General features: G+C 40.1%; 1 protein-coding gene across 1 annotated transcript in view; it reads left to right on the top strand.

Moving 5' to 3' along the window:
* RAB3GAP2 (RAB3 GTPase activating non-catalytic protein subunit 2) overlaps positions 1–15,470 on the top strand; it is a 470,453-nt gene that overhangs the window by 441,182 nt on the left and 13,801 nt on the right.

Here is a 15,470-nt window from a genome sequence, read left to right as displayed (position 1 = left end):
TACATAAACAAAGCACATTTGCCACTAAAAGTAAACTGGAAAGTTGTTTAACACTGTACACTCTGAATGATGAAAGTTTTGTTTTTACTTCACTTTCCCTTTAAATCCCATTGGTGTTGGGCTAAGTTAATCTGCATATGAAGCATTTGCAAATCTTTAGACCCTAATGCAAAAATAAAATGAATTTGTGTACAGCATACAATGTTTGCACTAGTGTCTTGTTAGCCATGTGCTTAACTCCTGCAAAGTCCAACTCACAAACTGCTGCACAAGGCACAGCCAGTGATTGGTGGCTACTTGCATATGCTGCTCCTAATAGGAACAAAAATGACATATTATAATGAATTAGAAAATTTTGATTCCTTTCATTTGATGATGAGTCAATATCGCCATGACTTGCGGAATGGATTTCCCAACACTAGGAGGAGGTAGAGAACCCCAACAAGATGAACTTTTAATGTCTCCCATTTCACCTCCCTACTCAGTTTTGTTTTCTGCCTCCCAGGAGTAAGGATGAAGATAGAGGTCCTCCAGTACGTTTTATTTGGGAGCTCAGACCTATGTGAGACCCGTAGCGCCTTGGACAGAATCATTTAGAGCTGTTGTGAGGAAAACTCTTACTACAAAACAGAAGCTGGGGCATAGGAGCACCAGGTTATACGCACAGTGTGTCTCTCTGTAGGGATTTCAGCCATAACTACGTTTAGATGTTGCGGGTTCATGTCCCTTAGCCTCCTTCTCTAGGGCTTAAGGTACTTTTCTGTCAGGTCCTCTGCTTTTTCCTGTACAGCACTGGAAGGGCACTTTTTTGAATACAGCTGCATTTACTTGCCTGGTAAGATCAGTGGAGTGGTGCTTCTTTTAGGTAAGTGATTACCAGCACTCACATAGCCTGCAGGCTATTTGTAGATACTTGTATATAGTATAGCATAGCCTTGGGGACACAGCCTACCTACCTGCAGACTGCACTTTATACACATTAGTCTATTGGATTCTCCATAGCCCTTTTACCACCTTAGTAGCTCGTTTGGGGTAAAAATTCAAGATTACATTTCTTTCATGTAATTGGCAAGAGTCCATGAGCTAGTGACGTATGGGATATACATTCCTACCTGGAGGGGCAAAGTTTCCCAAACCTCAAAATGCCTATAAATACACCCCTCACCACACCCACAATTCAGTTTTACAAACTTTGCCTCCCATGGAGGTGGTGAAGTAAGTTTGTGCTAGATTTCTACGTTGATATGTGCTTCGCAGCAGGCTGAAGCCCGGTTTTCCTCTCAGAGTGCAGTGAATGTCAGAGGGATGTGAAGAAGAGTATTGCCTATTTGAATACCATGGTCTTCCTCTAGGGGATCTATTTCATAGGTTCTCTATTATCGGTCTTAGAGATTTCTTCTCCTACCTCCCTTTTCAGATCGACGATATACTCTTATATACCATTACCTCTACTGATTCTCGTTTCAGTACTGGTTTGGCTATCTACTATATGTAGATGAGTGTCTTAGGGTAAGTAAGTCTTATTTTATTCATGACACTCTAAGCTATGGTTGGGCACTTTATATGTAAAGTTCTAAATATATGTTTTAAACTTATATTTGCCATGATTCAGGATAATCAGTATTCCTTCTTTCAGACTGTCAGTTTCATTTTTTGGGAAAATGCATATGATTTTATATTTTTCTTACCTTAAAATTTTCAATTGACTTTTTTTCTAAATTGCGGGCTGTTAGGCTCGCGGGTGCAGAAAATCCTTCAATTTATTGCGTAATTTTTGGCACAAGACTTTTTTGGCACAAAAGTTTTCACGTGGTTGCGTCATTTTTTACGTATGTGTGTTGCGGACGTTTTTGGCGCCAAAAAATATTGGCGTCATTCTTGGCGCCAATAAATTTGGGCGTTGTACTTGGCGCCAAAAATTTGGGCCTCATACTTGGCGCCAGTTTTTTTCGCATTATTTCAGTCTCACTTTTTAGTTGCTTCTGGTTTCTAGAGGCTTGTTTTGTTTTGCATTTTTTCCTATTCCTGAAACTGTCATTTAAGGAATTTGATAATTTTGCTTTATATGTTGTTTTTTCTATTACATATTGCAAGATGTCACTACCTGATCCTGGATCAGAATCTACTTCTGGAAAGACGCTGCATGATGTTGGTTCTACCAAAGCTAAGTGCATTTGTTGTAAACTTTTGGTAACTGTTCCTTCGGCTGTAGTTTGTGTTAGTTGTCATGATAAACTATCTAACGCAGATATTTCCATTAGTAATAATCCATTACCTGTTGTTGTTCCTTCAACATCTAATGTTCAGGATGTTCCTGTTAATGTAAGAGAATTTGTTTATAATTCTATTCGGAAGGCTCTGTCTGTTATTCCACCTTCTAGTAAACGTAAAAGGTCTTTTAAAACTTCTCATATTTCATATGAATTTTTAAATGACCGCCATCATTCTGACTTATCTATTTCTGATGAGGATCTATCTGGTTCAGAAGATTCTGCCTCAGATATTGACACTGATAAATCTTCATATTTGTTTAAGATGGAGTTTATTTGTTCTTTACTTAAAGAAGTGTTGATTGCATTAGATATGGAGGAGTCTAGTCCTCTTGATATTAAAACTAGCGTTTAAATTCAGTTTTTAAACTTCATGTAGTTATTCCAGAAGTTTTTCCAGTTCCTGATGCTATTTCAGAAGTAATTTCTAGGGAATGGAATAGTCTGGGTACTTCATTTACTCCTTCTCCAAGGTTTAAGAAATTGTACCCTTTGCCATCTGATAGATTAGAGTTTTGGGAAAAAATCCCCAAAGTTGATGGGGCTATCTCTGCTCTTGCTAAACGTACTACTATTCCTACGGCAGATAGTACTTCTTTTAAGGATCCTTTAGATAGGAAGCTTGAATCCTTTCTAAGGAAGGCTTATTTATGTTCAGGTAATCTTCTTAGACCTGCTATTTCTCTTGTTAAGTGTATCCAGTCCACGGATCATCCATTACTTATGGAATATATTCTCCTTCCCAACAGGAAGCTGCAAGAGTCCACCCACAGCAAAGCTGCTATATAGCTCCTCCCCTAACTGCCATATTCAGTCATTCTCTTGCAAGCCTCAACATAGATAGGAGGTTGTGAGAGTCTGTGGTGCTTTCTACTTAGTTTATTCTTCAATCAAAAGTTTGTTATTTTTAAATGGCACCGGAGTGTGCTGTTTATCTCAGGCAGTATTTGGAAGAAGAATCTGCCTGCGTTTTTCTATGATCTTAGCAGACGTAACTAAGATCCATTTGCTGTTCTCACACATTCTGAGGAGTGAGGTACTTCAGAGGGGGAATGGCGTGCAGGTTTTCCTGCAGATAAGGTATGTGCAGTAAAATATTTTTCTAGGAATGGAATTGACTAAGAAAATACTGCTGATACCGAAGTAATGTAAGTAAAGCCTTAAATGCAGCGATAGCGACTGGTATCAGGCTTATTAATAGAGATACATACTCTTGTAAAAATGTGTTTTAAAACGTTTGCTGGCATGTTTAATCGTTTTTTAACATATGTTTGGTGATAAAACTTATTGGGGCCTAAGTTTTTTCCACATGGCTGGCTTAAATTTTGCATAGAAACAGTTTCCTGAGGCTTTCCACTGTTATAGTATAAAAGTTACAGTTGGTGCAGTTAAAATTACAAACAGTGACATTCAGCTTCCCTCAGCAGTCCCCTGCATGCTATAGGACATCTCTGAAGGGCTCAAAAGGGCTTCAAAAGTAGGAGCTGTTATGACTGTTTAAAACATATTTTTCGTTTTGTTAATCTGTTTTTTGTATTAAGGGGTTAATCATCCATTTGCAAGTGGGTGCAATGCTCTGCTAACTTGTTACATACACTGTAAAAATTTTGTTAGTTTAACTGCCTTTTTTCACTGTTATTTCAAATTTTGGCAAAATTTGTTTCTCTTAAAGGCACAGTAACGTTTTATATATTTGCTTGTTAACTTGATTTAAAGTGTTTTCCAAGCTTACTAGTCTCATTATTAGTCTGTTCTAACATGTCTGACATAGAGGAAGCTCTGTGTTCATTATGTTTTAAAGCCATGGTGGAACCCCATCTTAGAATGTGTACCAGATGTACTGATTTCATGTTAAACAATAAAGATCATTTTTTGTCTTTAAAAACATTATCACCAGAGGATTCTGTCGTGGGGGTAGTTATGCCGACTAACTCTCCCCACGTGTCAGACCTTTTTGACTCCCGCTTTAGGGACTCACGCTCAAATGGCGCCAAGTACATCAAGGGCACCCATAGCGTTTCTTTACCAGGGGATTCTGTCGAGGGGAAAGTTATGCCGACTAACTCTCCCCACGTGTCAGACCCTTCAACTCCCGCTTCAGGGACTCACGCTCAAATGGCGCCAAGTACATCAAGGGCGCCCATAGCGTTTATTTTACAAGACATGGCAAAGGTGGTGAATAATATTCTGGCAGCAGTATTAGTCAGACTACCTGAAATTAAAGGAAAGCAGTTAGCTCTGGGGGTAGATACAGAGCATACAGACGCTTTAAGAACCATGTATGATACTACCTCACAATATGCTTAGTCTGTGGGTGATTTTTTTTTTTGACTCAGGGAAGATGATTTAACCTGATTCTGATATTTCTACATTTAAAATTTATGCTTGAGAACCTCCACTTGTTGCTCAGGGAGGCTTTGGCTGCTCTGAATGAATGTGTACAATCGCAGGGCCAGAGAAATTGTGTAGACTGGATAAATAATATGCAGTGCCGGTGTGTACTGATGTTTTTCCAATACCTAAAGAGGTTTACTAAAAAGTTTTTTAATAAGGAATGGGATAGACCAGGTGTGCCGTTCTCTTCCCCTCCTATTTTTTAGAAGAATGTTTTCTAATAGTTACCACCACACGGGACTTCTGGCAGACAGTTCCTAAGGTGGAGAGAAGAGTTTCTACTCTAGCTAAGCGTACCACTACCTCTGACGAGGACAGTTGTGCTTTTTAGATCCAATGGATAAAAAATGTTTATTCAACAGGGTTTTATCCTGCAGCCCCTTGCATACATTGCTTCTGTCACTGCTGCTGCGGCGTTCTGGGTTGAGTCTCTTGATGAGGCTTTACAGTTAAGCGACTCCATTGGATGAATATATTTGACAAGCTTATGCTAGCCAATTCCTTTGTTTTCTGATGCCTTGTTCATTTGACTAGACTAACGGCTAAGAATTCTGTTTTTTACTATACTGGCGCGCAGAGCGCTATGGCTTATATCATGGTCAGCTGTCGTGACTTTAATAAATAAGCTACTTAACTTCCCTTCAAGGGGCAGACCCTATTCGGGCCTGGTTTGAAGGAGATTATTGCTTATATCACTGGAGGAAAAGGTCATGCCCTTCCTCAGGATAGGTCTAAATCAAGGGCAAAAAAAAAAAAAAAAAAAAAAAAAAAAAAAGTCTAATTTTCGTACCTTTTAAAAACTTCAGGGCAGGTGTGGCATCCTCTTCCTCTAAGGCAAAACAAGAGGGAATTTTTGCTCAGTCCAAGGCGGTCTGGAGACAATCGGACCTGGAACAAAGATAAGCAGGCCAAGGAGCCTGCTGCTGCCTCTAAGGCAGCATGAAGGAACGGACCCCTATCTGGTAACGGATCCTATAGGGGGCAGACTTTCATTCTTTGCCCAGGCGTGGGCAAGAGATGCCCAGGATCCCTAGGCATTGGAATTTATATCCCAGAGATATCTTCTGGATTTCAAAGATTCCCCCCCAAAAAAAGGGGAGATTTCGCCTTTCACAATTATCTGCAAACCAGATAAAGAAGGAGGCATTCTTACATTGTGTACGAGATCCATCCAGTTCCAAGAGAGGAACAGGGACAGAGTTTTTACTCAAATCTGTTTGTGGTTCCCAAGGAGAGGGAACCTTCAGACCTATTTTGGATCTAAAGATCTTAAACAAATTCCTCAGAATTCCGTCATTTAAGATGGAAACTATTCGTACCATCTTAACTATGATCCAGGAGAGTCAATAGAGGACTACAATGGATTTGAAGGATGCTTATCCTCACATTGTGATGCATAAAGATCACCATCGTTTTTTCAGGTTTGCCTTTCTAGACAGGCATTACCAGTTTGTAGCTCTTTCCTTTGGGATATCTACAGCCCCAAGAATCTTTATGGAGGTTCTGGGGTCGCTTTGGCGGTCCTTAGACCGCGGGGCATAGAAGTGGCCCCTTATTTAGACGACATCCTGATACAGGCATCAAACATCCAAATTGCCCAGTCTCATACGGACGTAGTACTGGCATTTCTGAGATCACATGGGTGGAAAGTGAACAAGGAAAGAGTTCTCTATCCCCAATCTCAAGGGTTTCCCTCCTAGGGACTCTGATAGATTCTGTAGAAATGAAAATTTACCTGACGGAGTCCAGGTTGTCAAAGTTTCTAAATTTCTGCCGTGTTTTTTTCATCCCATCCGCGCCCTTCGGTGGCTCAGTACATGAATGAAATCGGCTTAATGGTAGCGGCAAGGGACATAGTACCGTTTGCACGTCTACATTTCAGACCGCTGCAACTATGCATGCTCAGTCAGAGGAACGGGGATTACACAGATTTGTCCCCCTGTTAAACCTGGACCAAGAGACCAGAGATTCTCTTCTCTGGTGACTATGTCGGGTCCATCTGTCCAAGGGTATGACCTTCCGCAGGTCAGATGGGACAATTGTTACAATAGATGCCAGCCTTTTAGGTTGGGATGCAGTCTGGAACTCCCTGAAGGCTCAGGGATAGTGGACTTAGGAGGAGACCCTCCTTCTAATAAATATTCTGGAACTGGGAGTGATATTCCATGCTCTTCAGACTTGGCCTCAGTTAGCAACTCTGAGGTACATCATACTCAGTCGGACAATATACACGACTGTGGCTTACATCAGCCATCAAGGGGGAACAGAAGTTCCCTAGCGATGTTAGAAGTCTTACAATAATTCACTGGACAGAGACTCACTCTTGTCTATCAGCTATCCATATCCCAGGTGTTGAGAACTGGGGGGTGGATTTTCTAAGTCGTCAGACTTTTCTTCCGGGGGAGTGGGATTTCCTCCGGAGGTCAAGACCAAGCAGGAGAGGGCTTTGGTGTTTTTGACAGCGCCTGCGTAGCCACGCAGGACCTGGTATGCAGATCTGGTGGACATGTCATCCTTTCCATCACGGTCTCTGCTTCAGAGACAGGTCCCTCTACCTCAGGGTCCTTTCAACCATCTAAATAGAATCAATCTGAGATGGACTGCCTGGAGACTGAACGCTTGATGTTATCAAAGCATGGCTTCTCCGAGTCAGTCATTGATACCTTAATACAGACATGAAAGCCTGTCTCTAGGAAAATTGAACATAGATATGGTGTAAATATCTGATTGTTATGAATCCAAGGGTTACTCATGGAGTAAAGTCTGGATTCCCAGGATATTATCTTTTCTCCAAGATGTTTTTGAGAAAAGGGTTGTCAGCTAATTCCTTAAAAGGGGACAGATTTTTACTCTGTCTATTTTTTTGCACAAGCGTCTGGCAGGTATTCTAGACGTTCAGGCATTTGGTCAGGCTTTGGTTGGATCCAAGCCTGTGTTTAAAACTGTTGCTCCGCCATGGAGCTTAAACCTGATTCTTAAGGTTCTTCAAGAAGTTCCGTTTGAACCTTTTTTGTTCCATAGATATCAATCTTTATCTTGGAAAGTTCCTTTTGGGTAGCTAATTCCTCGACTCGTAGAGTCTCCAAGTTATCTGTGTTACAATGTGATTCTCCTTATCTGGTCCTTCGTACGGATAAGGTAGTCCTGCGTACCAACCTGGGTTTTTTCCTAAGGTGGTATCTAACAAGTACATCACTCAAGAGATAGTTGTTCCATGCTTGTATCCTAATCCTTCCTCAAAGAAGGAACGTCTATTACACAATATTGGACGTGGTTTGTGCTTTAAAGTTTTACTTACAAGCTACTACAGTTTTCATCAAACGTTCACCTTGTTTGTTGTCTATTCTGGACAGAGGAGAGGTCAAAAGACCTCAGCAGCCTCTCTGTCTTTTTGGTTAAAAAGCATAATTCATTTAGCTTATGAGACTGCTGGACAGCAGCCTCCTGAAGGGATTACAGCTCATTCTACTAGAGCTGTGGTTTTCACTTGGGCCTTTTTTAAATGTGGCTTCTGTTGAACAGATTTACAAGACGGAGTCTTGGTCTGCGCTTCATACTTTTCAAATTTAACAAATTTGATACCTTGCTTCTTCGGAGGCTATTTTTGGGAGAAAGGGTTTTTTACAGGCAGTGGTAACTTCCGTTTAAGTACCTGCCTTGTCCCTCCCATCATCCGTGTACTTTAGCTTTGGTATTGGTATTCCATAAGTAATGGATGATCCGTGGACTGGATACACTTAACAAGAGAAAACATAATTTATGCTTACCTGATAAATTTATTTCTCTTGTAGTGTATCCAGTCCACGGCCCGCCCTGTCACTTTAAGGCAGGTAATTTTTTCATTTGAACTACAGTCACCACTGCACCCTATGGTTTTTCCTTTCTCTGCATGTTTTCGGTCGAATGACTGAATATGGCAGTTAGGGGAGGAGCTATATAGCAGCTTTGCTGTGGGTGGACTCTTGCAGCTTCCTGTTGGGAAGGAGAATATATTCCATAAGTAATGGATGATCCGTGGACTGGATACACTACAAGAGAAATAAATTTATCAGGTAAGCATAAATTATGTTTTCTTTGTCTGATGTTGCTGCAGCTTCCACCTTCTGGTTGGAGGCTTTAGCGCAACAAGTGTCAGACCATAATGCTTATAGCATTGTTAAACGTCTTCAACATGCTAATAACTTTGTTTGTGATGCCATTTTTTATATCATTAGAATTGATGTCAGGTATATGTCTTTAACTATTTTAGCTAGAAGAGCTTTATGGCTTAAGTCTTGGAATGCAGATATGACTTCTAAGTCAACGTGGCTTTCTCTTTCTTTCCAAGGTAATAAATTATTTGGTTCTCAGTTGGATTCAATAATTTCAACTGTTACTGGGGGGAAGGGAGCCTTTTTGCCTCAGGACAAAAAATCTAAAGGTAAATATAGGGCTGCTAATCGTTTTCATTCCTTTCGTCAGAATAAGGAACAGAAGCCTGACCCTTCCCCTAAAGGAACAGTTTCCGTTTGGAAACCTTCTCCAGTCTGGAATAAATCCAAGCCTTTTAGAAAATCAAAACCAGCTCCTAAATCCGCATGAAGGTGCGGCCCTCATTCCAGCACAGCTGGTAGGGGGCAGGTTACGATTTTTCAAAGATGTTTGGATCAATTCGATTCAAAGTCTTTGGATTCAGAACATTGTTTCACAAGGGTACAGAATAGGTTTCAAGGTAAGACCGCCTGTGAGAAGATTTTTTCTCTCACGCATTCCAGTAAACCCAGTAAAGGCTCAGGCGTTTCTGAAATGTGTTTCAGACCTAGAGTCGGCTGGGGTAATTGTGCCAGTTCCAGTTCTGGAACGGGGTCTGGGGTTTTACTCAAATATGTTCATTGTACCAAAGAAGGAGAATTCCTTCAGACCAGTTCTGGATCTAAAAATATTGAATCGTTATGTAAGGATACCAACATTCAAAATGGTGACTATAAGGACTATTCTGCCTTTTGTTCAGCAAGGGCATTATATGTCTACAATAGACTTACAGGATGCATATCTTCATATTCCAATTCATCCAGATCACTTTCAGTTCCTGAGATTCTCTTTTCTAGACAAGCATTACCAGTTTGTTGCTCTTCCATTTGGCCTAGCAACAGCTCCGAGGATCTTTTCAAAGGTTCTCGGTGCCCTTCTCTCTGTAATCAGAGAACAGGGTATTGCGGTATTTCCTTATTTGGACGATATCTTGGTACTTGCTCAGTCTTTACATTCTGCAGAATCTCATACGAATCAACTTGTGTTGTTTCTTCAAAGACATGGTTGGAGGATCAATTTACCAAAGAGTTCCTTGATTTCTCAGACAAGGGTAACCTTTTTGGGTTTCCAAATAGATTCAGTGTCCATGACTTTGTCTCTAACAGAAAAGAGACGTCTGAAATTGGTTTCAGCTTGTCGAAACCTTCAGTCTCAATCATTCCCTTCGGGAGCTTTGTGCATGGATATTCTAGGTCTCATGACTGCAGCATCGGACGCAATCCCTTTTGCTCGTTTTCACATGAGACCTCTCCAGCTTTGTATGCTGAACCAATGGTGCAGGGATTATACAAATATATCACAATTAATATCCTTAAATCCCAATGTTCGATCTTCTCTGAATTGGTGTTTAGATCACCATCGTTTAATTCAAGGGGCCTCTTTTGTTCGTCCAACCTGCACTGTGATCTCAACAGATGCGAGTCTTTCAGGTTGGGGAGCTGTATGGGGATCTCTGACAGCGCAGGGGGTTTGGGAATCTCAGGAGGAGAGATTACCGATCAACATTTTGGAACTCTGTGCGATTTTCAGAGCTCTTCATTTCTGGCCTCTTCTGAAGAGAGAATCGTTTATTTGTTTTCAGACAGACAATGTCACAACCGTGGCGTATGTCAATCATCAAGGTGGGACTCAAAGTCCTCAGGCTATGAAAGAAGTATCCCGGATACTTGTATGGGCGGAATCCAGCTCCTGTCTAATTTCTGCAGTTCACATTCCAGGTATAGACAATTGGGAAGCGGATTATCTCAGTCGCCAGACGTTACATCCGGGCGAATGGTCTCTTCACCCAGAGGTATTTCTTCAGATTGTTCAAATCTGGGGTCTTCCAGAAATAGATCTGATGGCTTCTCATCTAAACAAAAAACTTCCCAGGTATCTGTCCAGATCCAGGGATCCTCAGGCGGAAGCGGTGGATGCGTTGTCACTTCCTTGGAATTATCAACCTGCTTATATCTTTCCGCCTCTAGTTCTTCTTCCAAGAGTGATTTCCAAAATCCTAATGGAGCGTTCGTTTGTACTGCTCGTGGCTCCAGCATGGCCACACAGGTTTTGGTATGCGGATCTCGTTCGGAAGTCCCTGTTGCCAGCCTTGGACACTTCCGTTAAGGCCAGACCTTCTATCTCAAGGCCCATTTTTCCAACAGGATCTCAAATCCTTAAATTTGAAGGTATGGAGATTGAACGCTTAATACTTAGTCATAGAGGTTTCTCTGACTCAGTGATTAATACTATGTTACAGGCTCGTAAATCTGTATCTAGAAAGATTTATTACCGAATTTGGAAGTCTTACATTTCTTAGTGTTCTTCTCATAAATTCTCTTGGCATTCTTTTAGAATTCCTAGAATTTTACAGTTTCTTCAGGATGGTTTGGAAAAAGGTTTGTCTGCAAATTCCTTGAAAGGACAAATCTCTGCTCTTTCTGTTCTTTTTCACAGAAAGATTGCTAATCATCCTGATATTCATTGTTTTGTACAGGCTTTGGTTCGTATTAAGCCTGTCATTAAGTCAATTTCTCCTCCTTGCAGTCTTAATTTGGTTCTGAGGGCTTTACAGGCTCCTCCGTTTGAACCTATGCATTTTCTGGATATTAAATTACTTTCTTGGAAAGTTTTGTTCCTTTTGGCCATCTCTTCTGCTAGAAGAGTTTCTGAGTTATCTGCTCTTTCTTGTGAATCTCCTTTTCTGATTTTTCATCAGGATAAGGCGGTGTTGCGGACTTCATTTAATTTTTTACCTAAAGTTGTGAATTCTAACAACATTAGTAGAGAAATTGTTGTCCCTTCTTTGTGTCCTAATCCTAAGAATTCTGTGGAGAGATTTTTACATTCTTTGGATGTAGTAAGAGCTTTGAAATATTATGTTGAAGCTACTAAAGATTTCAGAAAGACTTCTAGTCTGTTTGTTATCTTTACTGGTTCTAGGAAAGGTCAGAAGGCTTCTGCCATTTCTTTGGCATCTTGGTTAAAGTCTTTGATTCATCATGCTTATGTGGAGTCGGGTAAAACCCCGCCTCAAAGGATTACGGCTCATTCTACTAGGTCAGTTTCTACTTCCTGGGCTTTTAGGAATGAAGCTTCTGTGGTTCAGATTTGCAAAGCAGCAACTTGGTCTTCTTTGCATACGTTTACTAAATTCTACCATTTTGATGTTTTTTTTCTTCTGAAGCAGTTTTTGGTAGAAAAGTACTTCACGCAGCTGTTTCAGTTTGATTCTTCTGCTTATAATTTCAGTTTTTTTCATTATGTGATTAAAACTTTTTGATTTGGGTTGTGGATTATTTTTTCAACGGAATTGGCTGTCTTTATTTTATCCCTCCCTCTCTAGTGACTCTTGCGTGGAAGTTCCACATCTTGGGTATCTGCTATCCCGTACGTCACTAGCTCATGGACTCTTGCCAATTACATGAAAGAAAACATAATTTATGTAAGAACTTACCTGATAAATTCATTTCTTTCATATTGGCAAGAGTCCATGAGGCCCACCCTTTTTTGTGGTGGTTATGATTTTTTTGTATAAAGCACAATTATTCCAATTCCTTGTTTGATGGTTTCGCTCCTTTCTTATCACCCCACTTCTTGGCTATCCCATATATTGTGGGTGTGGTGAGGGGTGTATTTATAGGCATTTTGAGGTTTGGGAAACTTTGCCCCTCCTGGTAGGAATGTATATAACAATATGAAAGAAATGAATTTATCAGGTAAGTTCTTACATAAATTATGTTTTTTTAGGTATGGACTTTTAAGAGACCACAAAACTGCACTAACCGCTTAGTAACAGTTACTGGCGGTAGTGTTTTGCTCACCCATGGGGAAACATTTTAGGAATTTTTATTAAAAAGTTGCTGCATTCAAGTTTTACGTACTTGGGCATACAGTGCGTTACTGGGAGAGAGGCGAGCCCCACCCTTTTTTATATTGGCTCCAGAGAGATTACAGCAGCGAGGAAAGAGCGGCTCTGAATTAACCATTAAGAATTTCAATGGTTTTCAACAAAATATGATCCTTTTAAGGCTGAGTACCTCATTATCAAGAGCTACTATGAGTGTAAAATATGTACATAGTGGGTATTTAGTGAGTAATATATTGTTTTTACTATATTTGGCCCATATTTCTTGCTGTCTAGGGTTCTGAGGTATATTAATTAAGGCTACCTAATTATAGAAGTAAATTCTATTCTGTTGTATATTTATTATCAGTTGTATTGCGCTAAGTGCAATTGTATGTATGTGTGGAGTCTAACATTACTGTCTGACTCTTCTGAGGACAGATCTCCTGATCTTAACACCATACAATATGTCTGTTTACTTTGCAAACTGTACCATATGTTTAGTTAACCAGCTAAGCATTGGTTGTCTACCTCAATGTATTCATATAACTCAGACTGTTGTTCCCACCATGAAAGTCTCCTGCTCCAATGTTAATTTTCAGGAAGCTTCTACTGATTTTTCCCTTTAAATTAGCAGCAATTGTTCCCACTAAGGCCTCTAGTTATCAACGTGTCTACCTCAAATACGCTGGAATTCCGCAGCGTATTTGAGGCGAGGCTGATTCGCCTTAGTTATCAAGCCCTAGATACCGGCAAAAGTAGAATTTAGTGACGTAAGCTTCGATCCGCCGGACTCAGTCCGACACAGATCGATTCTTACGTCACTCCAGATGTTCCGCACACAAGTGCGGCACTATCTAACTACTTTTGATAGTTATCAAAAAACTAGCAGGTACGCTCTGCACTTTTCCGGCCCAGCGTACCTGGTTTTCAAACCGCCGCCCTGGAGGCGGAGGATCCCATAGGGAATCAATGGGAGTCTGACCATAGCGAAAGTTCATGTTCGCTGCTGCCCGACATCCCATTCATTCCTATGGGAGCTGTCTACACCTAACACCATAACATGTACCCCTAATCTGCCCCCCCTACACCGCCGCAACTAAATAAAGTTATTACCCCCTAAACCGCCGCTTCCGGACCCCGCCGCAACTATAATAAACTTATTACCCCCCAAAACTGCCGCTTCCGGAGACCACCGCCACTCTAATAAACTGATTAACCCCTAAACCGCCGCTCCCTGTCCCTGCCGCAACTATAATATATGTATTAACCCCTAAACCGCCGCTCCCGGACCCCGCCACCACCTACATTATACCTTGTAACACCTATCCTGCCCCCCCTATACCGCCGCCACCTATAATTAAGTTATTAACCCCTATCCTGCCGATCCCTTACCTCACCGCACCTAAATAAATAGTTTAACCCCTAAACCTCCACTCCCGGACCCCGCCGCAACCTATATTAAACTTATTAACCCCTAATCTGCCCCCCCCCTACACTGTCGCCACCTCTAATAAATGTATTAACCCCTATCCTGCCCCCCCTACACCGCCGCCACTGTAATAAAATTATTAACCCCTAAACCTAAGTCTAACCCTAACAACCCCCTAACTTAAATATTAATTAAATACATCTAAATAAATTTAACTCTTATTAACTAAATGAATCCTATTTAAAACTAAATACTTACCTTTAAAATAAACCCTAATATAGCTACAATATAAATAATAATTATATTGTAGCTATCTTAGGATTTATTTTTATTTTACAGGCAACTTTCAATTTATTTTAACTAGGTACAATAGCTATTAAATAGTTATTAACTATTTAATAGCTAGCTAGTTAAAATAAAGAGAAATTTACCTGTAAAATAAATCCTAACCTAAGTTACAATTACACCTAACACTACACTATACTTTAATAAATTATTCCTATTTAAAACTAAATACTTACCTGTAAAATAAACCCTAAGATAGCTACAATGTAATTAATAATTACATTGTAGCTATTGCAGGATTTATATTTATTTTACAGGTAACTTTGTATTTATTTTAGCTAGTTAGAATAGTTATTAAATAGTTATTAACTATTTAATAACTACCTAGCTAAAAGAAATACAAAATTACCAGTAAAATAAATCCTAACCTAAGTTACAATTAAACCTAACACTACACTATCATTAAATTAATTAAATAAATTAGCTACAAATAACTACAATTAAATTAAATTATATAAACTAACTAAAGTACAAAAAATAAAAAAAGCTAAGTTACAAAAAATAAAAAAAATGTTACAAACATTTTAAAAATATTACAACAATTTTAAGCTACTTACACCTAATCTAAGCCCCCCAAAATAAAAAAATGCCCTACCCTATTCTAAATTAAAAAGTTACCAGCTCTTTTACCTTACCAGCCCTTAAAAGGGCCTTTTGCGGGGCATGCCCCAAAGAATTCAGCTCTTTTGCCTGTAAAATAAAAATACAACCCCCCCAACATTAAAACCCACCACCCACATACCCCTAATCTAACCCAAACCCCCCTTAAATAAACCTAACACTACCCCCCTGAAGATCATCCTACCTTGAGTTGTCTTCTGCCAGCCGACCACCGATGGAACCGAAGAGGAGATCCGGAGTGGCAGAAGTCATCATCCAGGCGGTGCTGAAGAAGTCTTCCATCCGATAGAAG

The sequence above is a fragment of the Bombina bombina genome, chromosome 4, assembly GCF_027579735.1.
Source record: "Bombina bombina isolate aBomBom1 chromosome 4, aBomBom1.pri, whole genome shotgun sequence".
NCBI lineage: Eukaryota > Metazoa > Chordata > Amphibia > Anura > Bombinatoridae > Bombina > Bombina bombina.
This window is presented reverse-complemented; position numbering and strand designations above follow the sequence as displayed.